We start from the raw sequence: 26,383 nt of genomic DNA on the forward strand, positions 1-26,383 counted from the left end.
CGGCGGCCCGGGCGGGCGGGCGGCGGCCTGCGGGGAGGTTGGGCCGGGTGCTCGCCGCTCCCCACCCGCGAAGCGTGGCTGCGCTTTCATTGTTGTCCCTGGGGGCCCCAGCAGGACTTGGAGACTGGTCAGCTCGAGACAAAGCTGCGCCCTCCGGCTGACACCTTGCCCCTCTGCCCTGCCTTTCTCCTGAAGGGCCGCACGCCTGCACCCATCTCCTGCCTTTGGAAAGAGACCCAGGGCAACGCCACAGCTCCATCTCTTCCTGCTTCTCTAACAATGCGAGGTGCCTCACCAGTGACAGGCGTGAGAAAGGAGCGGGGGAGCCATTGAGGGTCCGAGGTTAGAGGCAGTGGCGCTAACCCAGAGAGACACCCGATGCTGCTGCTTTTAGACGGCTCCTCTCATGGGGGACAGCGGGGCTTTTTCTTGGCACCTGTATTCAGGCTGGGTTTCCGCATCTGATCATCTTTTGGAGTCTTTGAAGAGGTGGCTACCGGTTACGTGCAAATCCTGGCCAGCACCCTCTTTCTTTTGACAATGGATTAGTACAGGGAGGGTTGGGTTTATTTAGATAATTTCAAACATGGACTATATCTAGACACTGTTACTAGAAAAGTCACTTGGACAACAATGAGAAGCGCAATGCCGGCTGTGGGCATGTGATCAGGGAATGCGCCTTTGCCACCAGCTCTCTCTCTGTAAAGTTCCTGTTTTTATCGCAGGCGGCCTCTGAACAAAAGCAGCATTTTCTCCGCGCTGGGTGTCAGTACTTTGCTGATGTCTCCAGAGTTACATATTGTTGAATTCCTTGCCAAAGGCCTTCATTATTTTTCAAGTGCATTAGAAACTGTTGATGGGGTAGGGAGGAAAGAATGTGACCAAGTTCCCAGGAGAGTTCCAGTTCTGACTTTTGTTAACTTACCATGGCTTTTTAAAGGGCTTTTCCCCTTAAAAGTCACTTACAGTGAAAAACCAGGATGAATTTGAGTGTTACAAATCTTAAGCAATTGAAGGAAATAATTAATTTTAATAACACTTTAAGGCTTTCCCAATGTATAGGGTGGTGTGTTTTCACCTGCATGTAATTACCAACATATTATTTTTCAATTAATCAGTTGGGATGTGCTTAGGAAGATAGGAATCCTTTGGGCTGGTTGCCCGGTGATACCTTTGGTCAAAATATTCACCAGGTAAAAAAAAAAAAATCAGTTGAAGTAGTTTCTTAAAATATGTTTCCCTTAAGATTTTCCTTTGCCTTGTCATCCTTGTGTGAAAGTGTTGTCATTAAGTCTGATTAACTCCATTCAAATCTTTTTAAACAGTTACTATTATTTTTTTTTAAATAACAAATCAGCTGTGGCTTTCCTTAGCCAGAAAGGGAGGTTTGGCTGGATGTTTGCGTGAGAGGGAGATTAAAAATAGGTTCTGATTGCTTTCATCGGGAAAGGGAAGTCCCGGGCTCTCCTCTGGATGTGATCTGCTCTGCGTGACTGTTTACAACTCAGGGTGTTTCTAGACATCTGTGGAGAGAGCTGTTCTGAGGACCTATTTCGAGGATCTGCCGCTGATTAGCTCACCCTGCTCTCGGAGAAAGGTGTGAAAGTCTTAGAAACTGGAGACAGCAGCCTTTAGACATCTGAAGGTCAAGTGAATGGGTTATTTTCCCAGGCAGAATGTTTTGATTGGCACATGGCTTAGTTTAAATTTATTTCTTAAGGATTTGTACTGCATTAGCCTGCATTTTAGTCTTCGTACTCCAGAAGGAGATAACAGTTGAGAAACCTTGAGCCTGCAATGTCAGCGGATTGGCCATCTGTCTGTCTTGCTTCAAGTACACAGATGGTTGGTGCTATTTGGAGTTCAAGTGAAGTTAAAATAAGCCAGGGGTTCCCAAATCTTTGGTGGTGTTTGTGATATCAGCAAGGGTCCCCAAATCTGTGGTGGTGTTTGTGACATCAGCAGTATATTTTGACCTAGCCTTTTCAAAAAAATTTTTTCTCTATAATTACTGTTCTGACAAAAAAACTTTGCTTTTTTTTTTCTTTTAAAGACCTCTGTGTTTGTCACAACTTGCTGACATTGGCAGATTTGGTCTTTCCTTGTTTTTTTTTTTTCTTAGTTTTAGGCTATAGTTGGTCCTAAAGGTAGGAGAATCTGAGCAAACTACTGGCAGAGAATTTTCTTTGTGCGTGTATCAGTGTGTGTCCGTGTGTGTTGTGCTGCAGGCTTTGATCACACATCGGGTGAGATGTAGGTCGGTGCCTCCTTTGGACCATTTGCCGCAGAGCCAGTGCAGAGCCGTGGGATGGGTCAGCTTCTCCAGCCGCTCACCAGGGACTGCTTTTGCACTAACAGCCTGGGACTGTCTGGAGAACCATTTAGAAACTGAATTTATAAGTGAGCTTGATAGATGAGTTGGATATGGCTCTTAGCATAGTTCCTATTTCTATCTTTTCTCGGGATCTGCTTGCATCCTCCCTTGACAGTAAGCTCTGTTGGACTTCACCCCTTTGGTGGAATGGGCTTGATGAGCATTGTCTGTTTAAATCTGACCTAGTGTCTGTTGTGTGATGCTTTTCCTATGCACTGTCATCTGAACATCACTAACCTTCTCGATGGGGTAGAACAGGTATATTTACCCCCTCCTTGGTTTAACAGCAGGGAAAATTTGGACTCAGAAAGGTTAAAGGATTTTGTTTAACACTGCCCATTGAGTGGGCACCATTATCTCAAGCCGTGATATTATTATGGAATCTGGACGATTGCAGTATCTGAGTGGTGATTGCTCAGATTTCCCCCTAGGAAACACTGCATTCAGTGTTTATGCCACAGTTCTGCATAGCCTTGTCGGTTCTTAGATTCACGGTGTCTGCCTGCTGCTCAGCTGCCTTCCCTGTGCAGAGGATACAGAGGTGAACAGGATGCTGTGCCAGCCTGCTAGGGGACATCTCTAAAAAAGTCAACAAAACGTCACACAAGACCATGATAGAGCCATGCGCAGGGGCTGCCTTCTAAGAAAGAGGAAGCTTTCCCGTTGTGAAAAGCATCAGAGAGCTGTAAGTACAAGTTGTGTAGTTGGTAGCAAAGGCTGTGATTTGGCATGCGCACAGCACTGGGTGTTAGGCCAGCGCTGGTGGTGCAGGCTGGAGGGTGAGCAAGTCTTTCCGTGTCTGAGAACAGCCCAGAGATGGTGGCGGCTGGAAAGGTATTTAAGATAAAACAACACTTACCGGAAGGGAGCCTCCCTTTTCTTGTTTGGACACTTCTGGGCATGAACAGCATCACACCCCCTGTCCCTACATGTTTCATTCCCTGTCTCTGAGTCCTGAAAGTGGCACAGAGTCCACCTTGGAGGCGGAGACATAGAGGGCACCTTCTTAGGAGTTGTAGGAGGGTTGAAAAGAAAGGGGAAATATGGGCAGACTGAATTTTAATCTCAGAAATGAGCAGGTCAACTTTCATCAGCAGAAAATTTGTAAAGCCTTTCAGTTTACCTGCAGCAGGGACTCACTTCCCTCCAGATGTGTCACGAATTCATGGAGTTGTAGGCTATATACCCCACCCCCCCAGGCAACTGAAATACCTGATGTCAAGAGTTCAAGTCTGGAGTATAGATTATTTTTATTTATATTGCTGCATGCTAAAGAAGCATTCTACCACTGATTTCTACCCTCGCTCAGTCCTATAGACTTATTAAATTACATTAATTATTAATTACACACTATGTATGCACATGAGCTCATGTGTGTGTCTGTGTGTGCTCATGTGCGTGTTCGCACACACGTGTCATGGTGCGTGATGGAAATCAGGAGAACAGTGGGATCAGTTTTTTCCCTCCCACCATCCAGGTCTTGAATGGTGTACTAAGGTTGTTAGGTTTGTTGGCTGGTGCCTTTTTGCTGAACCATTGGGCCAGCCCCAGATCCATGTGTTTAAAATGTCTGATTTTCTTTATTGGAGTATTGAGGATTGAGTCAGGGCCTTACACATGCTAGGTGAGCGTCTACCATCACCCCCATGAGTGCTCTGCCATGGGGCTGTGTCACCATCACCCCGGTGAGCAGAGCACTCTCCTGCAAGGCTGTGTAGATTTTACTTATTTTTTCCCCTTCATTGCAAAGAGAGTCTAGGCTGGTTTAGAAGCCACTATGCCTGGCCCCCATAGATTGATTTGTTTTTGAGACAGGGTCTCTCTGTGTAGCTCTGGCTGCCCTGTAATTTACTGTATAGATCAGGCAGGCTGGCCTCAAACTCAGAGATCCTCTTTCTCTGCCTGCCAAGTCCTGGGATTAAATCTGCACCACCATACCTGAATCGTTTATTTATTTAAATAATTTAAAAGAATTTTCCCCAGGGTTTGTACGGTCATTATTGTAATTCTCCATTGCTCTCTTATGCCAAAATATGGAATAATGCCCCTTCTTGCCTGTTTATATTTTGTCAGTCACATGTTTTCTGACTAATTAAACTGCTTTTCATTTAATATAAACTGTAGAAGCCAGAGTTGTAAGGAAGTTTAATATGGGCTGGTATAATATGGCATGTAGGGGCAGTTAACACGTGTATGCTCAGTGACTTGGCTGTTCTTGTGAACAGGGTCCTTGTGAAGTGATGCATGAGGTCACTTGGTGGAGGTTTTTTTAATTTTATTTTTTTATTTTTCGAGACAGGGTTTCTCTGTAGCTTTTGGTTCCTGTCGTGGAACTAACTCTTGTAGACCAGGCTGGCCTCGAACTCACAGAGATCCGCCTGCCTCTGCCTCCCGAGTGCTGGTATTAAAGGCATGCGCCACCACCGCCCGGCTATTGGTGGAGGTTTTTTAAGCAAGGTTTCACTCTACTGTCATTTCTCTTGACAGCCTAGATCCTTGCTCTAACACACGCTGGTTCCTGCGGAAGGCTGGAGCAGAAAAGCTTTCGGTTTGTTTTCACTCATCGTCTGCCATATGCGTGATGAGAATGTACCTGAGCCTGAAGGATCAGGCACTTGGCTTGAGCATGAGTGTGGTTCTGAGATTCAGGCCTCTGTAGCCTTGGAGGGCTGGTGTGGGTGGCTCAGCCGTCCAGTAGGATGGACCTAAGCTCCCCTTGTGCCCAGTGAGCACTTCTTTTGCTTTTTCCTCCAACTGTTTTCTGGTATCTTTTCCTTTGAATTGACCTGCAGCCAGCCTTGTTGAAATCTAGCCCAGGCCCGCTGGCCTCTCTTTAGAATGACCTTTGGTCTTTTCAGAAGCTAGAGCTTTAGTTTGAAGTCTTTGCTAAGTCCAGGGTTTCGATGTTTATTTATAAGTTTGCATTATAAGTTTGCTGAAGGAACAGATAAGCTTGCATGTTGCTTACCTTGGGGTCAGTGCTAATGCTTCTGAACACATCAGTAACTCATTTTGTTGTTGTTGATTGCTGGTGGGAAGTTTCACGTGTTGATGGTAAATTAAGTGCAGTGTAGTGTGGATGCACTTCTGTGAACTGAAGGGTTTGTTTGTTTGTTTGTTTGTTTTGAGATAGGGTCTCACTATGTAGCTCTGGCTATCCTGAAACTCGCCATTGTAGACCAGGCTGGCTTCAAACTCAAAGAGATCTACCAGCCTCTGCCTCCCAAGTGTGGACTTGTTTTTTGTTTGTTTGTTTTTGCTGTTTTGCTATTTATGTGATGCCTGCATGTATGGCTGTACACCAGTGAAGTCAGAGGGCTTTGGGTGCCCTGGAACTGGAGTCAGGATGGTTGTAAGCCACCGTGTGTGTGCTGGGAATTAAACCCAGGTCCTCTGCAAGAACAGACAGGGCTCTTACTCCTGAACCATCTCTTCAGTTCCCTTTCTCTTAGTCCCTTTCCCTCATTTTCCAGAAGAAGAACCATGTCCTCCCTGTTCTGAAGTGCACACCCCTACTGTGTTCTCAGTCCCATCTACCCACCTGTCCTCCTCTGTGGGAGCTTGGGACCTGCCTTAAGTTTCTCTTCATTCCTAATCTTTTTACCTTTGTCTTTTCACTCAGCTTCTCATGTAACTTCTTGACTCTTGGTCTCTTCTCTTCAGCATTTATAGTTGTTCCAGTTTTTTTCTGGGGAAGATGGGAGAAAACACAACAAACACTTCTCAGAGTGGCTGCTTGCTGTCATGTGTCTAGAGTGGAGGAGATACCGACTGTGCCCCCCCCCCCCCCCCCCCCCCCCCCCCCCCCCCCCCCGGTTTCTCTGTAGCTTTGGAGCCTGTCCTGTGATGTGGGAGTGTCATATATCAATCTGTTGATTTCATTGGCTAAGCAATAAAGAAACTGCTAGGCCCATTGGATAGGCCCACCCTTAGGTGGGTGGAGTAAACAGAACAGAACGCTGGGAGGAAGAGGAAGTGAGGTCAGACTCGACAGCTCTCCTCTCCGGAGCAGACACCTCAGAGAGAGACGCCATGCTACCTGCTCCAGGGAAGACGCACGCTATGAAGCTCCGACCCAGGATGGACTTAGGCTAGAATCTTCCCGGTAAGTGCACCTAGGGGCGCTACACAGATGATTAGAAATGGGCTAGTCCAGGTGGGAGAGTTAGCCTAGAAGATGCTAGGTAGAAATGGGTCAAGCAGTGTTTAAAAGAATACAGTATCTGTGTAATTATTTCGGGGCATAAGCTAGCCGGGCAGGGCAGGTGGCTTGGGTGTTTGGGGACGCAGCCCCACCGCTCCCCATATTACTACAGTCCTGGAACTAGCTTTTGTAGACCAGGCTGACCTCAAACTCACAGAGATCCACCTGCCTCAGCCTCCCGAGTGCTGGGATTAAAGGTGTGCGCCACCACCCCCTGGCCCAACTGTGTCTCTTATTTTGCCTTTGCTTACTGCTCAGTCCACCACCAAAACAGCTGTTTCCATGACTGCTAGTTGCCTCGATTCAGACTGGGTACCTCTGGGTACTGCTGTAGTGCTGGGCACAGCCCTTTGCTGTTTTATTTTTTTAACCGTTTTCAGACAGGTCTCTGTAGTCCAGGGTAACTTTGAGTTTGTGGTAATCTTTTTGCTTTGGCCTCCTGAATGCTGGAATTACAAGTGTGAACACCATACCTGGCTCTGTGGATCATGGTCTCCACAATATTTTCTCTCTTCTTAATTTGATTCCTTGTAGTTTCCAGGCTGTTCTCATGCTTTGTCCCGGCTTCTCACTCCATCTTGCTTCTGATGCAGGTGTCTTCAGTAGCTTGTCATTATTCGTCATCTTACTTACACATAACGTACAGAGCAGTCTCACACATGCCCAGGGCGTCAGATGTCAGTGGCCCTCAGTTGACTCCCAGGTCTAGCACTGAGATCCTTTGCTGTGTGCACACCTCTGGTATCCCTCTGGACCACTTAGTAAACCCAAAGCTTCTTCTTGTCCCAGCTCCTCTACAGCTAGTTCTCTGTCCAAAGATGGCCATTGTTTCAGAGTGCCTGCTTTCTGTCTGTGGTGCTCAGTTTCATTGTCAGCGCTGTCTTAGTTAGGGTCCACTGCTGGGAAGGAAAATGGCCACGGCAACTCTAATAAAGGAAAACATTTCATTGAGGTGGCGGCTTCCGGTTCAGAGGTCCAGTCCATTGTCATCATGGCAGGGGCTTGGAGATGTGCAGGAGACATGGTGTGGAACAGGAACTGAGAGTCCTACACCTTGCAGGCAACAAGAAGTTGAACAAGTGTCACACAGAGGGAGAGACTTCAAAGCCCGCTCCCACAGTGACTATTTCCTCCAACAAGGCCACACTTGCTTCAACAAGGCCACACCTCCTAAGAGTGTCACTCCCTATGAGCTTATGGGGGCCAATAATATGCAAACTACAACCTGACTGGACCAAGAAACATCAGTGAATTACTGAGATGGACCTTTGGATGTATCGTCAAAGGCTTCTCCAGAGAGGGTTAGCTGAGGGGAAAGTAGGAAGATCGCTTTTAGTGTGGGTAGCCCATTACAGTCTGGAGTCCTGGACTGGATAAGAAAGGAAAGAAAGAAAACAGACACAAGTTCACACATCTTTCTGTGCTGTCTAGACTGCCAAGGCGTGAACCAGCGGTCGTCTGCCACCATATGCATGCCACGCCATGATGGACTGTGTACCCTAACTGTGAGCCGAATGAACCCTTCCTTTAAGGATTTAAATACCTCTGTCAGGTAGTCTGTCATAGCAACAAGACAGCAACCAATACATCATCTAAGACTTTCCGATGCTATAACAGAATTCTGTAGACTGGGTGATAGGTATATAATAGAAATTGATTGTTTACCATTTATAAGTTAAGAAGCCGGAGTTCGAGGTAGCCAGCACATTCTTTCTTGTGTGGGAAATGGTGCCATTGGGGCTCAGTGGAGTTTGGGCAGGTGACTATGGAGGAAGAGACTAGATTGTGACTCAGAATTGTGACAACATTTGTGACTAGAGTCCAGGACCCACAGTGTGTCTCTGTATGCAGGATGGCTGAAGGCTGATGGGGGTTGGGGCTGCCTTGTGGACCATGTATTCCCAGCTGGATGCAGGTGGTCATGACTTCTAATGGGGGTCTGTGTTGATGTCCTGCAGATATTCAGTTCTGTAGGATAAAATGGTTCATCTTGGAATGTTGATCTAATTAAAGTTTGGTAGAATATATTACTGTTTTAATAAAGATAAAAAAGATAAGGGCTGGGGCATGGCTCAGGAGTTTAGCATCAAACATGAGAACTGGCATTTGCACCCTAGAGAGCCTGGTAAGTACTGGGTGGATGTGGCAGCCCAGTCCAACCTCAGAAAGCAAAGCTGGGGATCCCCAGACCAAGTTGGCTAGGGAGACTAGCCACAACATCATTGAGCTCTGGGTTTGATTGAAAGACTCTGCCTCATTGAATAAAGGTGGAAGAGCCAACCAACTGAGGATGATTCCCAGCATCAGGTGTACCCACATGCATCTGCAGCTCTACACATGTGTGCCAACATGTGCATATCACACACACACAGTTGGAAGAAGGAAAAAGAAACTCTAAGAAAATGAATTCTTAATGTTTAAAGTTTGTAATGAATCCAGTTTGCTTTAGTGGCTGGCCACTTCATGAGTCCTGTGTCAGTCAGTCCCGTGTTCCTTTCTTAGGAAAGAATTGAAAAACTAAGTGCTGTCCTCAGACAGGATGGTTTTCGGCTCCTATGTCACGTGATAAAGGGCACCATTCACATAGGATACAGTTTGTAGTGGCCCTAACTGGTGAGGACTGAGACCAGAGAGCAAGGGCAGGAGGCTCCCCTAGAGGCTGCTAGAGCCACTTCCCCCACAGTGAGGTTAGGGCGTGGAGTGGAGACCTGTAATTAAGGAGGCAGAATTGTTGACTGGAGAAGCAGTCGGGCTGCAGACAGGAGATTTGGCAGAGGAATCTAGCGGACTACTATGCTCTGGGGCTTCAAGAGAGAGCTGGCCTGGCTGGTCCTGTTCCTAACTTAAGGAGGAGCCTCGCTCTGGGGAGAGGGGAGATAGAGCCAGGTTCACTGAAGGTGAGGACACAGAGCTGAAGGTCTGTAGCAGCCGGAGTTTCTGACCTGCAGGTGCGCTCAGGGTTCCTCAGTCTGCCCCTCTGTGATGGGTGTGATGGAGGTTGTCCTAGGAGAGTTTGCGCAGCAGGAAGAAAACAGCTCTGGGAAGTACCAACATTTGGAGCTGCAGAAGAGGAACCTGGAGAAGAAGGTGGCTGTGAGAGAAAGGGCAACGCAGTGGGGATTCCCTTAAGAGTCCAGTTGCTGAGGCCGCTTGACTGAGGTAGATTCATAAGATGCCACTGAACTTACAGGCGAAGGAGCCACTAGTGGTGGCTTTTGCCTGAGCTTCTTTTGTTGGTGGTGGTTGTGTTTCTTTTTTGGGAAGTGGTCTCACTACATAGCCCTGGTTGGACTGGTACTCCTGCTGTGATCTAAGCTGGCTCAAACTCAAGGCGGTCTTCATGCTGGAACTGCAGGCAGTTTTGGTGTCCCTGGGGACAGGGATTGTGTGTGGAGACTACAGCATGTTGCGTTACTCTCGGTGAAGCATGTAAAACCGAGAGAAGTGGAAGTGAGGCCGGCAGGAGCACAGCCTGGCTGTGAGGAGATGAAGTAGTAGGTTCTTCCTTGTCTGTCCCCACTAGAAAGAATGTTGCAGGACCCTTGTCCACCCCACAGGAACAGAGGAGCTTCTGGTGTGGTAGGCACTGTCACGTTTCTGCTGGCCAAACAGGAGAGACTTGAGCATGTTAGATTTGGAGTAGAGGGGCTGGGGGAGTTGGAACATGGTCCTTTTGAGTCAGCAAAGTGGAGTGACTGCATCAGGGAAAGAGGAAAGGGCAGATAGTTACAAGTGGTAGAGGAGGAAGTTGAGAGGCCTCTCTTTGATGGCCTTGTGATTACTCTGTCAGTCAGAAATAAAGAGCAAAGAGTGAGTATATATTTTTGGGAAAAGCTTTGTGAAGACAGAAAAAAGAAGAAAAAAAAAAGCCAGGTGGTGGTGGTGTTCGCTTTTAATCCCAGCACTTGGGAGGCAGAGGTAGGCGGGTCTCTGAGTTTGAGGCCAGCCTGGTCTACAGAGCTAGTTCTAGTACAGGCACCGTAGCTACACAGAGAAACTCTGTCTTTAAAAACCAGAAAACTACAATAACAACAACAAAACAACCCAGACAGCAACAAACAAACCAACTAAAATCAGAAACAAGCCAGCCCTTCTAAAATGACTGCACCAGGAGGCACGCATAGGTGATGATCTGCTACGTAAGGGCAGCCGAGGCCAGGCTGTGCCAGACAGGCTGAGTAAGAGCAGGTGAGACAAGAAGCCGTGTGTAGTCTCAGACTGCAGGTCGGGTGTGGCTGAGCACGGAGGATTAGCACACCTGTGTGCATGCTGGCTCATTGTGCCACACAAGCAGTGGAGACCATCCTTGGTGTCTTGGGAAGTTGGGGGAAAGTGGAGTACAGTGGTTCGCTGTCCCTCCTTGAGAAAACCAAAAGAAACCTGAGCTCTGAGTGCAACGGTAGCGTCTTGGTCCTCATCAGGCTCTTTCCTGTGATTTGTTTCTGATTCATTCAGCAGGAAACGACTTCCCCAACTGTAGCAAACCTGTTTCTCAGATAATGTAGAAGTAAAGGTGACAGTGAGAAGGAGGATGTGTGCTGTCATGGCTAGTCACAGGAGACGTGACTGTATTGGTCTATCAGGTTTATCTAGAGGTAGGGAATAGTACACTGCTTTTGCTTACAGTGCCTTTTTCTTTTTTGAGACAGGGTTTCTCTGTGGCTTTGGAGCCTGTCCTGGAACTCACTCAGTAGACCAGGCTGGCCTTGAACTCACAGAGATCCGCCTGCCTCTGCCTCCTGAGTACTGGGATGCCTCTGCCTCCTGAGTACTGGAATTAAAGGTGTGCGCCACCACTGCCTGGCCAATGCTCTATTTCAGTTAGTCAAGTTTAAGACTGCTTATTTCTCAGGATCTTTCTGGAAGGGAAAAGAATAGGAAGGACGAAGTTACAGCGTTTTAGACTTGGATTGGAGTGAAATAACCCAACCAAGCTCTTTGGTTTTTCTTTTGCTCTCAGTGAATAGGCTTCTGAGAGTGAGCTCTACAAGCAGGAAAGGTGGCTGAGCTGAACTCTTCTCATTTGCTAGGCCGTGTTCCCTGAGAAGGAGGGCGTCTTCCAGAAAGGACAGGCTCTGTGGGTCATTGGCTGACGGTAGCTCCAGATTCTTCACACCATGTTTAATTCTCTGTAGGGGAAAGCACCTGCTCCTTTTCAGAGATGGAAGGACATTTCCTTCAGATAGAAGTGCAATCAGAAGTGACTAAGGCATCGTGACTGGAACTTGGCATCATCGTAACTGGTTCTATGGGTGGTAGAAAACCATCTCCGCCTTCCTAGAATCTCAGTCTTCGCTGTTAGTTAAGCAGTACCACAGTTGACCACTCATTTTGCAGAAGAAAAATGACTTCATCACTTTGAGAAAACCTTGGGCTACAGATGATGTGTTCACTTGCCATTGGAAAGCTGAGGACCCATTTCCCATTTTACTGAGATTTATAAAAACATCTTTCAATAATTTTGAATCTGGACTGAGAGATGGTTCAGTGGTTAAGAGTACTGGCTGCTGATCTCATTCCCAGCACCCACACAAGGGCTCACAGCCATTTTAACTCCCATTTCCAGGTGATCTGACCTTGTCTTTTAGCTTCCACAGATGCTAAGAACATAATATGGTCCACAGACACATGTGCAGACAAAGCATCCATATGCAAAAAAAAAAAAGCCTTTTTTTTTCTTTTTAGAAAAAGAACTTGGAACCAGGCCTGGTGATTCACACCTTTAATCCTAGTACTTGGAAGCAGAGGCAGGTGGATCTCTGTGAGTTCTATGACAGTCAAGGCTACACAGAGACACTGTCTTAAAAAAAAAAAACCAAAAAATAACTTTGAATCTGTATGTGGTCATCCCTAGCTGTAGTTCCAGCTACTTAGGAGGCTGAGGATCATTTGTGCTCAGGAGTTTGAAGCCAGACTGGCAATTTAGTTTTTTTTTTTTTTAAGCCCTGACTGGCCTGGAATTCACTGTGTAGACCAGTTTTTTTTTAATAGGTTTTTTGTTTGTTTTTGTGTCCCCCCTCCTTCCCCCGAGACAGGGTTTCTCTGTGGCTTTGGAACCTGTCCTGGAACTCATTCTGTAGACCAGGCTGGCCTCAAACTCACAGAGATCCACCTGTCTCTGCCTCCCGAGTGCTGGGATTAAAGGTGTGCACCACCGCTGCCCAGTGGCCAGTTTTTTTTTTTAAGATTTATTTATTCTTTTTTTTTTTTTTTTTTTTGGCTTTTCGAGACAGGGTTTCTCTGCGGCTTTGGAGCCTGTCCTGGAACTAGCTCTGTAGATCAGGCTGGTCTCGAACTCACAGAGATCCGCCTGCCTCTGCCTCCCGAGTGCTGGGATTAAAGGCATGTACCACCACCGTCCGGCTAAGATTTATTTATTCTTATTTATGTGTTTGTGTGTATATGTGTACCACAGATACAACCATGGAGCCAGAGAGTGTTGGACCTTCTGGAGCTGGAGTTGCAGACAGTTGTGAGCCGCCTGATGTGAGAGCTCTGGAAGAACAGCTTGTGCTGCTAACCACTGAGCCATCTCTCCAGCTCCACCCCTCTGTTTTTTCCCTTTGTCTTTTTGAGGGGTCTCAGTATCCTCCCAGCACTGGGATGCAGGTGGCCTGGGAGCCTGTCACCTCCTGCCTGTGCTGTCCTGTGTGATTGTTCTGCCATCAGAGGAAGCAATGTTCATGTTTATTTTGTTTGTTAATTAGTCCTAATGCTACATGTGCAAATTATGCCTAAATATTTAGACCCCACAGCTTTTGTAGCGTCATTATTAAGTAAATATTGCTTTTGGAACCTAGAACTATTGTTGGGGTCATAGGAAAAGGAGTACAATCTCTTATCATCCAGTCCTCTGCACTCAGTGAGAATAGCTCTGACTCAAGGTCCGCTAACTCTTCTTACCCCACTGATGATGTTTCTTACAGCTAAATTTTCTTCTCCTTCTCCTTCTCCTTCTCCTTCTCCTTCTCCTTCTCCTTCTTCTTCTTCTTCTTCTTTGTGGAAATGATTCTGGGCAGTGACATCAAGTGTTCATCAAGCACAGCATATGGGAGGGCAGAAGCAGGCAGATCTCGGCGTTTAAGGCCATTCCAGTCTACCTAGTGAGTAGGGCCGCAGAGTGGGACTGGCTCAAGCAGCCACTGCCACTAAAACCCCAAACTGGGAATGAAGATAACATGAAGAACATACATGCTAAACTATAAAGTCCTTACCTTTCAAAAATTCTTTCTCCCCCCTCTTTAAAACAATTATTTTTATTTAATTTAAGCTTATGTGAATGAGTGTTTTGCCTGCATATTTGTGTACCACATACAGTGCTGGTGCTGAGGGAAGCCAGAAGAAGGCATTGGATTCCCTAGAACTGGGCTTACTGGTGGCTATGAGCCTTTGTGTGGGTGCTGGGAATCAAGCGTGGGTCCTTTGGAAGGGCAATAGCGACAATCCAGCCCCATCTGCCTTCCATATGGCCTCACTATGTGTTGTAGGAGCTGTGGGCCTGCTTTTCGTCCCGCCCGGCTCCCGTATGGCTAGCTTTACACCAGAAATAACAACACACAAACTGTATTCTTTTAAACACTGCTTGGCCCATTAACTCTAGCCCTTACAGGCTAATTCTCCTATCCCCATCAACCCATCTCTAATAATCTGTGTAGCATCAGTCTTACTGGGAAAGATTCAGCATGTCTGACCTGGCGGCTTGCTTCATTGTGGGCATCTGCCCGGGAGAGGGAGCATGGCCTCTGAGCTCACTTCCTCTTCCTCCCAGCAATTCTGTTCTGTTTACTCCTCCCACCTATGTTTTAACCTATAAGGGCCAAGCAGTTTCTTTATTATAATTAACCAATGACCTTCCTCCATCAACTATGTAGCTAAGGCTGCCATTAACTCTTGATTCTCTTACTTCAGTCTCTCCAATCTTGGGGTTACAAGTGGGTGTTTATTACCGCTGGTTTCTCTCTTTAGCACTGTGTTTGCTTCATTTTACTTTATACCAGGTGGGTGACAGACTGTAGTCCTTAACAAAGTTGACAATTGACTTAGCCCAGAAAGTCTTTTTCTCTCTCTCTCTGTCTGTCTGTCTGTCTGTCTGTCTGTCTGTCTGTCTGTCTGTCTGTCTGTCTTTCTTTCTTTCTTTCTTTCTTTCTTTCTTTCTTTCTTTCTTTCTTTCTTTCTTTCTTTCTTTCTTTCTTTCTTTCTTTCTTTCTGAGACAGGGTTTCTTTGTGTAGTCCTGGCTGTCCTGATACTCAGGCTGGCCTCGAACTCAGAAATTCATCTGCCTCTGCCTTTCTGCGTGCTGGGATTAAAGGTGTGTGTACCACTGCCTGCCTAATCAGAAAGTCTTTAATATGTCTATTTTTAGTGCTTCTCTTGGGTTGGGAATAAAAGTTCAGTAGCTACACATGCACAGAGTCCTGGGTTTGATTCTGAGTTTTCCAAAACAAAATAAACCAGAAACCTGTTTTGTTTTTTTTTAAAGATTTTTTTAATTTATTATGTATATAGGTTTCTTCCTTTGTGTATCCTGCAGTACAGAAGAGGACACCAGATCTCATTACAGATGGTTGTGAGCCACCATGTGGTTGCTGGGAATTGAACTCAGGACCTCTGGAAGAGCAGCCAGTGCTCTATTTCTCTGAGCCATCTCTCCAGCCCCCCAGAAACTTGTTTATTTTATCAATTTTTCTCCAATACAGATGTAAATTAGAAACAAAAATTATTATAAGGACCCACACTGGAGGAGCTGAAGCAGCAGAGGTGTTTTTAGACAGGGTCTCACTGGCCCTACGATGATGGCCTTGAAGTTGTGATCCTCCTGCCTCTGATTCCTGCAAACTGGGGTTACAGGTGTGAGCCACCATGGTTACCTCAAAGTAGCAGGTTTTTTTTTTTGTTTTGTTTTTCTTTTTTCTTTCTTTCTTTTTTTTTTATTTTACTGCATTATCATCACCAGAGTCCCTTTCTCCCACTGGTCCTGCTGTGGGGTTGAGGAAGCCCTGCTTCCCCCGTGTCCTAATCCCCTAATCTGCTCTCTTGCCTGGGGGGGGGGGACAGCACTAGACAATGCAGCTTTTGCCTCTGGGATTTTCTGGAGCCTGAGAGCCTTCAAGACCCAGGCCCTTGTAGTCAGGCCACAGCAGAGGACTGGCCTCTCTCCTCAGCAAGTCTCCTGCTCCTGATTTTATCAGCATTCTTCCTAGCTCTCTGAGCATGCCTAGTTAGAAGTTTTTAAAGATTTCTTCTAATTTCTGAAGGGCAGGGTTTTGACAGCCCATCTTGGTTTGTTGCTTCTTCACAGACCATATAAAATGTGGTTTTTCCAGGTCAGTGTGACTTCCCTGTGAACGTTTGTAGCTTGTGTGATTTTCTTCCGGAATTGAGTCGATTTTCCTAGATATTTACAGTATTATTGTGCAGTATTATATAGAACATAGATAATGTGTGTTCACAGTTTGAGAAGGTGTACACTAGACACTTCTATACATGTAATTTAGTTTTAGTATTGAAACTTTAAAATACCTTTTAGGGCCCATAGGCTTGTTTTTCTCCTTACACTCTGCATAGCCATCAACCTGATTTTTTTTTTTTTTTGAGGCAAAGTATCTCTGGATAGCCCTGTCTGTCCTTGAACTCCCTGTGTAGACCAGGCTGATCTCAGACTCACAGAGCTCTGCCTGCTTCTGCTTTCCCAGTGCTGAAATTAATGATGTGTACCACCATACCTGGCTCCTTAGAATTTATTTCTGGGTTTTCTGTTACTTTAAATATTACAACTGTGGGTTCTCTTATATATTTCCTTCATAGTTAAAAGTGTTCATCTACACTGTTAGTCTTGGATTTTTCCACATGTGTTGTACATAGCAGAAAATGTGAGCAAAATTTTTGGATAGGAAGTTGTAAATGATTTAAAATTATGGCATTTTTTTAATTTTTCCATAGTCCCTTAAATATACTGTTTTTTATTCTCAGATTTTTAAAAAATTGCTTAGCTGGGTAGTTGTGGCTCATGCCTTTAATCCCAGCACTTGGGAAGCAGAGGCAGGTGGATCTCTGTGAGTTCAAGGCCAGCTTGGTCTACAGAGCAAGTTTCAGCATTGTCGGGACTGTTATACAGAGAAACCCTGTCTTGAAAATTCCTTAACACTTACTCTCTTCCTTGAAGACTATAAAAAAATAAGGGACCAGAGGATTTTGAGTTAGGTACTAAAAATCATGCAGCTTTTGTTTGCTAGCTGTAATTTAGGCAAACGTGATGCTTTTGCAGAGACATTTCGGAGGTCATCTGCGTCACATGTCTGTTTCAGGTGCTTCTCTTCGGACTGGAATGGTGTGTTGCTGTGAGTTTCATAACTTTTATAATTTCTTCTTTCTATTTACCTCATCATTTTCTATCAGTAACTCAAGTTTTTTGTTTGCACTGTGTTGCAGGATATTTGTGTATGTGAAGATGTGTCTATGTTTTGTCTCACCTACCTAAGGCACCTGTTTTATTTAATAAAGAGCTGAATGGCCAATAGTTAGGCAGGACTTCCAGGCAGAGTGGGGAATTCAGGATGAATCTAGGTGTGCAAGAGGCACCAGCTTGACAGGGAACAAATCACACATACAAAATGGAAGAGTGGTTGCAAAAGCCACGTGGCAGAATGTAGATTAATAGAAATAGGCTAATTTAAGTTTTAAGAGCTAGTTGGAAAAAAGCCTGAGCTAAAGGCAAAGCTTTCATAATTAATAAGAAGTCTCCATGTCATTTGGGGGCTGACATCCCACAGGAAAGTTCAACTATAGTTGGCGCCCAGTGGGGGGTGCCAGATGAAGTATTTACTTATATTTTTCTGTTATTAAATAAAACTCAGAGTCAGACATCAGGGTAAGAACCTGATTGCTCAGAGAAGTGGCAGAGAAGCTACTTTCTCAATCAGAAAGGGCTTGTGAATCTTTCTAAGCCCCTTCCTGCTACTTCCTCTGTCTGTCTGTATTCTGGGTCCTCCAAAACCTTTATGACCAATTCTGGTCAGCTGGTCACTAACTCTGCCCTCTGATTCAAGATAAACTTTATTGACAGTCTCGGCATGTCTCTGCGAACAAATATTCCACAGCAGCACCGGAAAAACAAAAGTAAAAAACATCATAAAGCATTCAGAAGTGAAAAATTTAAATGAGAGGTGGTAGTGTGGCCCTTAATCCTAGCTCTGGGTATGGATGGGTCAGAAACAGGTAGATCTCTGTGATTTCCAGGCCAACCTGGTCTCAAAAAACAAAACAAAACAAAACAAAACAGCCTTAGGAGATCTCCTGAAGAGTAGTAAAGCACCCAGATTTTAAGTGTGTTCTGTTTGAGTGCTGAACGTTTGTCTCCAGGCTGAAGCACGCTCTACCTTTTTTTCCTTCCTGTTGGTGTTTGGGATTGACCCCAGGACGTTAGATACAGTAGACAGTGCTTTGCCATTTAGTTATGGCCACCCCTTACTAGGGCTAAACTACACACTATGCTTGGGATAATAGTTTTCTTATATCGTTCTGGGTTAAAGGTAGTGGCAGAGAGAGGCGTCTGTCAACATGGTGTGGCTTAGAAAAATTGTACTCAGTTTTGATCAGTGATGACAGGGCTGATAAACTATGGCACTCAGAGAAATCCATCAGAAATACCTTTAATAAGGAGTACCATGGCTGTGCTTAAGGTGTCTGCCAACAAGCCTGCAGACCTGGGTTCCTTCTCTTCAGGACCTGTGTGGTGGAGGGAGCAAACTGATTTCTGCAAGTTGTCCTCTGACCTACACAGACCAACTATGACAGTTACACTCTTCCTCCCCCAATCACACTCTCACAATCATGAATAAAATTTTAAAAGTTAACTGTTTCTAAGCTACAGGGAGCAGTTTGATTGGGTTGTCTCGAATGGTGTACACCCTCTGATAACTGTCACCTGCTGGCTTCTGGAATGTTCCTGAAACGTAATTGTAGGTGTGCATTCAATTAGACATGAGATAAGAATGGGTTGGAGATTTTCTGATGATCGCTGCAGCAGTTACATTTTGAGAGTGGAACTTGCTTGAACACGAGAGACAGTACGTAGTTTTCCACGGCTGGGCTTATGAAAGAGCCTAAGCCTTGGGTTTGGAGGGATCCCAGGTGTCCTCCGCACTTGCACCGTCTCCTTGCAGCAACATGTACTGTGAAATGTGAAAACAGTCTGGCCACGGTGCCAGGCTAGTTCAGGAAAGTCAAGTTTCAGAGTTAGGGTGGATGAAGAAAGTCTCATGGTAATAACTCAGTCTTAGAATGGCTCAAGAGATTAGAAAGTAGAGATTGAGATTGAGGTAGTAAAATTCTTAGTGCCCACAGTGATTTCTAAACTGTGAGCATTTCACTTCTGTGAAATGTTTTGTGTTTTACCAAACAAATGCCTGCTTCCGTGCCCTGCCATGGAAAAGCTTATGAGGAGCTAGATTTTAGTCCTGACAGATAGAGAAATATTTGTAAGTGTGTCATAGAGAATGTCAGCTTTCTCTCATTTGGTATGGAGTAAGAGATTAAAATGGAGACAAACTGACCAAATACCATGTCTAGTCTTTATTATTTTTAAAACTGAATTAATAAGTAAAGGGATCCTAATGTGCCTGGTTAGAATTAGAATCAAGGTCTCGTAGCAAGTGATATAGAGGTTTTGATTCGGATTTAAATCTGCATTATTAAAATAGAAGAACTCATATCCTTGAAGTTTAAGAGAGCTTTTACCCTACAAACTGGTGATGATGGCTTATGAATTCTCCATGCTGGGGGGAGAAGTCACCAACAGCTTCTGTTTGGGGAATAGAGAACTACAAATCCAGTTTGAGAGGGTTTAACTCTGTCATGGCTTACAGTGGCATCCCTGTGGACTGGACCACCCTCAGAAATCTCTAAGTCTAAAGGGTGTGTGACTGCAGACGGTCTCACACCTTTCTAGGTCTGGGACTTTCTGGAACCTGACTCCTCCTCTTGAATTTGTGACTCACAAAAGAAAGTGTCATACATATGCAGTGAGCCCAAGCTGGAACCTCATAAGACCCTGACTAGGCGCTGTGTTTATCTTGGGACTTCTTCCTCTTTTTTTTTCTTTTTTCTTTTTATATTTTGAGACAGTGTTTCTCTGTAGCTTTGGAGCCTATCCTGGAACTAGCTCTTGTAGACCAGGCTGGCCTCAAACTCACAGAGTTCCGCCTGCCTCTCCCTCCTGAGGGCTGGGATTAAAGGTGTGTACCACCACTGCTCGGCTTTATCTTGGACTTGTAACATGCTCCCCAGATCTTTTTGATATGTGTTAATGTGTATTTCGGTACTAGCTTTTCCTGTCTCCGTTTTTCCTTCTAAGAGGAAAACACAATTCTTTAGTTGCTACTGTCACACCTCCCTCTGTTTTATGCAGACCTGTCTACGTATAGTGTTAGTTACGCTCGTTCCTTGTGATGTGAGGTGTGCGAGGAGGGACGCAGACAGGAGAACGGGTGACTGACTCAGATGCGCGATCCATGACACTTGGGCAGCAACCACACCTAGAAACCTTGACAATAACAGAGCCTGTGTTTGATACACCTCACTTGTTAGGTCCTGTCTGGATTTTACCATGCTGTACATGTGTTGTTCATCAGCAAAACTGAACAGGTGCTAGAACATTCCAAAGCTTTAATCAGACCCATGACGACACTCTTCTGGCTTTGGCCTTACAAAGGAAAAGAACCACAATAGCCAGAACAAATTTTTGGTTGTTTCTTGTGGGGTGGTTGTGGTGAAGTGGTTTAGGGCTCTCGCCTCCATTAAGGTAGATTGTAATGGGTAAGTTAAGGTGAAGGCAGTCTCCCAGAGTCTTCCCCTCCTGTTAATGCCACCTGCTTAATGATAAAGAGGAAGAATATGCTCATCCAGGTAGTTATTAATTCCAGTTCCCAGCTGTAAACATGAATCCTGTACGTTCTTCTCCGTTACTTCTCCACTTAGGTATTTACTTAGAGACATCAATAGAAACGGGTGAGTTCTTGGCCTTGCTAGGAGCAGGTGTGAAAATGCAGTGTAGATACGAGTGGTGGTGCCTGCCTCTAATCATAGCGCTGGGCAGATTCTGCCTCAACAAGTCAACCAGCCAACAAGAACACAGCCAGACAACCAAGAAAAAAAGAGCCACACAGAATTCAGCGTTGTTTGTTCATTATTCATTTTTTTGAGACAGGGTCTTATAGCCATGACTAGACTGGAACTGGAGTTTTAGCGATTATAAGCCCCTAATGTGAGTGGGACCTGAACCCAGATCCTCTGAAAGAGCAGCCAGGCCTCTTAATCACTAAGCCACCTCCCTAGTACTCAGAATAGTTTTTCAAAGTTCATAAAACCGAGCTCTATAGTTCAGTGAATTTACATGGCAGTTTTACAAAAGGACTGTGCCTGTGAACCTACTGCAGTGGTCTTGAAGGAAAACAGTGGCTAGGAATGTGGCTTAGTATGTAGAGTGTCTGTCTGTCCCGCAGGAAACCTAAGATCCCCAACACCCATAAAACTGCCTGTGTTAGTTAGTGTACACCTGGGGCTGGAAACAGGAAGACCAGAAGTTCAAGGTCATCCTCTGTTACGAGTGAGTTGTAGGCCGGACTGGGTCACAAAACTAAATCCACAGCAAAAGAAGGAAAACACCTTCATTATCAAGAACTGTCCCCGGTAGCGGTAGCGTTTCCCCAGCATAGGTACAGACTTCTGGGAACACCGCCAGGTTTTGTCCCCTTTTGCATTTACTTCAGTGATATCTTAGGAATGTTTCCTTTTGTTCTGGCTTCCCTTGCAGGAGTTTGTTCTGTTTCATGTGAGTTTCAGGAGTGCTTTCTTTTTCATTGTACACAATACTAGATTTATAGCTGTGGTAATTCATTTGTTTTGTTGTTGATGGACAAGTAGATTCGTTTATAATTTTGATAGTGAATGTTCTTATCTTTCTTGGTGCCCATATGTTGGTTATAGTCAGTAGTAGAGCTGCTTGGCACAGGGTAGAATTTTTGTTGTTGTTGTTTGGTTTTGTTTTTTGAGACAGGGTTTCTCTGTGTAACAAGTTCCTTGCTGTCCTGGAACTTGCTTTGTAGACCAGGCTGACCTCTGCCTCCTGAGTGCTGGGATTAAAGGTGTGTGCCACCACTGCTTTGCTTTAATTTTATCTTTCAGTCCCTTTTTTTTTAATTTTTGAATATTTCATTCATTCATTCATTCATTCATTCATTCATTCATTTTTGGTTTTCGAGGCAGGGTTTCTCTGTGTAGCCCTAGCTGTCCTGGAACTTGCTTTCATTTCTCTTAGATAAGTATGTGTAGGTGGGCAGGGGTTGGTGTGATGGTTTGTAGATGAGGCTGGCCTCGAACTTAGGTAGATTCACCTGGCTCTGCGACACCAAACCTGGCCTTTTAAAAAATTTTTTTATTGATTTTTATTGAGCTCTACATTTTTCTCTGCTCCTCTCCCTTCCACTCTCCTCCCCTTCAACCCTCTCCCAAGGTCCCCATGCACCCAATTTGCTCAGGAGATCTTGTCTTTTTCTACTTCCCATGTACATTAGAACCTGACATGTTTGAAGTGCTTGTGTAAAATGGACATCCTAATCTAAACATCTAAGCTCTGAAAGCTAAGACAGCTAATCGTGGTGAGTGCTGACAGTGTCCACAGACGGAGAGTCCTCACCTGGCTCAGCGCAGTAGACCACACGAGAGCATGGTGCTGCCTTCCGTCTTTATGTGCAGGGCGTAGGTAAAGCAGTAATGTAAGGTTAGGTGTTTGGTGTGTCTGGTCGCACTGTGAAACTCCGAGACCATGTTAATAAAATTCACCTTGGACGGGGCATTGCCAGCGAGAAGTTGTCAGGCACACGAAGGAGTAAGGAGAATCTTAGTAATTCATGGTCTTTGGTTTGGGACTTAGATAAAAACAACAGTCACGCTTGTGTCTCAGCCTAAGACACCAGTATGCACTCGGCATCCTCAGGGTTAGACTGCAGAGCTCGGTCAGCAGTTTCCTCAGCACATGCTGGTCTTCCTTGCTGGGCTAGGGAGGACGGTCAGAAGAAACATCAGCCCAAACGCAGTGCCAGTGCTGGGAGCCTGGAACCTATCTGAGCCTCCTGGCAGCGTACACAGTGGGAAACGGTGGCTAGGCGGCACCGGCGTTGTTGGCAGCAGAGAATTTCTTTCTAGTCTTTTGTAGTTGCTGACATGAGATGCCAGCATAATGTAACTTATTACAGATTTTGTGACAGACACTGACCAGAAGTGAAAGCAGCAGCAGAGCTCAGCTGCCCTCTGTGACAGAGCTGGGGAAAGCACTGAGGCCTGTTCAAAGCACAGCCCTTTCACTTTGGACTTCGGAAGAAAGTGAGGTAGCTGACGTTAATGACTGGTACTTTGGTCAGTAATAGAGTTCAATTCAAATGTATATTATTTGAGTACCCATTAATAGGTTAGATGACTTGTTGGGTGTGGTCTAGCCTACAGTACGGGGATGAATTAGACGGCACCCTCACTGTCTACTTAGAAGTGTGACACAAAAGACACAATAGCAGCAGCCTGCAGTCTTTCTGAAGATGTCCCCAAGGAAGTGAAGGGGACAGAGGAGCTCCAGGTGAGAGCTGGAGGGAGAAGCTGGCCATGGTGTAAGTGTCATAAATTTCATTTCTCTTAGATAAGTATGTGTAGGTGGGCAGGGGTTGGTGTGATGTGCAGTATTGGAGTACCCGTGTATTTGCTCCATATGTGTGGGTGGCATCTTGGTTTAAGTACTAGGATAGCAAAGAAAATAAAGAGCTCACATTTTTTTTGTGAGCTTATTTATGTGGCTGCTCGTGCTTGGTTAGAAGTACGTGTGCTCCCTAATGTCGAAGAACATAGAACAGCGGACTGATCTTTTTCCCCAGATGAACTGGAGCAGTGTCTTGCTCAAGTACCAGGTTTTGTCTTTGAGAGAAAATTTTTGGTTTAATCAAGGCCTGAAGATCTTAGGGAAAGCAAAGGGAGAGTTTGACAAAGCATGGACTTCTGGCTTTAGATCTGAATTTCCGATCAGCTAGGTAGAGGGAGTGGCTGCAGGTGTACCTCAAGTGTCCTGTGTTCAGCCAGGTGGAATGGGACCCTTTAGTCCCAGCACTCAGAAGGCAGAGGCAGGCAGATATCTGTGAGTTCACGGCCGGCCTAGTCTACAAGAGCTCGTTCCAGGACAGGGCTTTTATACAGAGGAACCAGGTCTGGACACCCCCCCCCCCCCCCCCCCCCGCCACACACACACAAAAGTTCTACAGCAGTCACCGAGAACCATCAAGACTGTTATTATCTATTTTTCAGGATGAATTTGAACATTCAATCCTGCTGCCTCCACCTCCCAGTGCTGGGATTATAGGCATGTGCCATATGGCCAGATTTATCAAACTTTTTCTTTGGCCATGCATGGTGGCACACGCCTTTAATCCCAGCCAGCATTTGGGAGGCAGAGGCAGGTGGCTCTCTCTAAACTGGAGGCCTGTCTGATCTACAGAGTGAGTTCTAGGACAGCCAGGGATGTGTGTAGAGAGACCCCATCTCAAAATAAATACGTAAATAATAAAAAAGTAAAAAACAACAAAGAATTTTTGATCAAAAATAAATAGAAACTTTTATATTTATTTTTATAAATATAAAGTGATATTAATAAGGTTTCTACTTTGTCCTAGCTGTTGGGAAGACAAGTTTTAGTCCCAGGTTCAGTTCAGACTGATTTTTTTTTTTTTTTTTTTTGCTTTTTCGAGACAGGGTTTCTCTGTGGTTTTGGAGCCTGTCCTGGAACTAGTTCTTGTAGACCAGGCTGGTCTCGAACTCACAGAGATCCGCCTGCCTCTGCCTCCAGACTGATTATTTTGTGGGAAAAGAGGTGATGAGGTGACTTGTGCAGTAGTCATAATAATGTACTTTTAGTTTTCTAAACTTGCCAGGATGTCCCCTGTTTGTCAGGAGTAGCCATATGCCACTAAGCCTGAGCCTCCATCCGTCTATTTATCTAGCTGTCTCTTAATTTTTTTTCTTTATGGACAAGGTCTTATTGTGTAATCTAGGCCAGCCTTAAGCTTACCTCTGTCTTTGGAGTGCTTCAAGACCAGTGATTTTAAACAGTGCACACGCCAAAATCTTATCGTTTTAAAGCATGTATTCAGAGAGATGGGCCAGCAGTCAAGAGCACTGACTATGCTTCCAGAGGACCTGGGTTTGAGTCTTCACAGCTCTATGGTAGTTCACAACTATCTGTTCCAGGTTAGGCGCCCTCTTACAGTCTTTTTGGGTGCCAAGCACACACATGGCACACAGCACGCAAAGCACCCATACACAGAAAGTAAGAATTGTAAGAAGTGTGTATTTCAGTGACCCTCAGTCCGTGCAGTACTGTGCGGCTGCTGTCTAGTTTCACATCTCCCATTTGGGTCTGATAGAAGATAGCAAGCCATATGTGTACTTATACACAAAGATACAGTATTTCAGTGTCTTTGTTTGATATAAACCCGCGCCTGGTTTCATTGTCTTAAACCCTTACTGAAAATCAAGGGCAAGAAAGATGGTAGCACATAAAGGCTCTAGTCCAGACCTGATGACCCAAGTGGCCTCTGCGCTTGGGCGAGACTCAAAGGACAACTTTGTGCAGGGTTAGGTTCTAAGGATTGAACTGAGGTTGGCAAGCAGGCATCTTCATGCAGCAAGCAGCTTCACCTGCTGGGTCTGTGAGTTCAAACCCTATTCGTTCTCAGCTGCATAGTACCGAGGGGAGGGGAGGCAGGACCAAGGCAGAGTCGGCAGTCTTGTAGAAGGGAGCAGCGGGCTGCGTTCCTGCTGCCCTGCTCCTGCATGGATAGCTTATGCCCTGAAATAACCATACACAAATTGTATTCTTTTAAACACTGCTTGGCCCATTAATTTTAGCCTCTTATTGGCTAATTCTCACATCTTGTTTTAACCCATATTTAGTAATCTGTGTAGCACCATGAGGTGGTGTCTTACCGGGTAGGATCTTAACCTGTATCCATCTCGGAGAGGAGAGCTATGGTGTCTGATTGACTCAGCTTTCTTTCTCCCAGAAAGAAATTCTGTTCTGTCTACTCCGCCTACCTAATTTTTTGTCCTATCAAAAGCCAAGGCAGTTTCTTTATTAACCAATGAAAATAACACATAGACAGATGACCCTCCTCCATCACAGTCTTCACACTCTGAGCACCTGTTCGCAGTGCCTTTCCACAGAGCTAGCAAGCAGTCCCTGGAGTAAAGCAAAGCCACACCACTCTGGGGACATCAGGATGATGCGTGGCTAAGGGACAAGCCTGGCACTGACCTCAACCAATGAAGTTTTTAAATAGAATTTCAATTCGTTATAATGACTTGTGTTTTCAATGTTACATATACAAGTATGAGTTAAGTAGATTTCAGAATCTCTTTGTGCTTTAAAATATACCTACAGGATAGTCTTACAGATTTTTTTTTGTTGTTTTGAGAAGGGTCTTACTACATAGCTCAAGCTGGCCTTGAACTCTTTCCTCAGTCTCTTGAGTGCTGGGATTGTGAATTTAAGCCATTGCTCCCTGCACTTCCGTGTTTACTCCTGATAATGTGCCTCAGAGCTTACATGGAAGTGCATTTCCTGTGTAGTGCAGATACAGGGCCCCTGTGGCTATTTGTTCTCAAACTTGAGTACTTTAAGTCTTGGAATGATTTGCATTGTGGTCTTATGTCTCAAGTTTGATATACTGGGAACTTGGAGATTGGAGACAGTGAAACAAAAGGAAATAAATGA

The 26,383-nt window shown here is 45.2% G+C and overlaps 1 protein-coding gene across 2 annotated transcripts in view; it reads left to right on the plus strand.

The window, feature by feature from the left end:
* The window catches only part of Dip2b (disco interacting protein 2 homolog B), a 191,524-nt gene that overhangs the window by 251 nt on the left and 164,890 nt on the right, over positions 1 to 26,383 (plus strand). The gene's annotated exons all lie outside the window — the stretch shown is intronic.

Source organism: Microtus pennsylvanicus, chromosome 2 (assembly GCF_037038515.1).
Source record: "Microtus pennsylvanicus isolate mMicPen1 chromosome 2, mMicPen1.hap1, whole genome shotgun sequence".
Classification (NCBI taxonomy): domain Eukaryota; kingdom Metazoa; phylum Chordata; class Mammalia; order Rodentia; family Cricetidae; genus Microtus; species Microtus pennsylvanicus.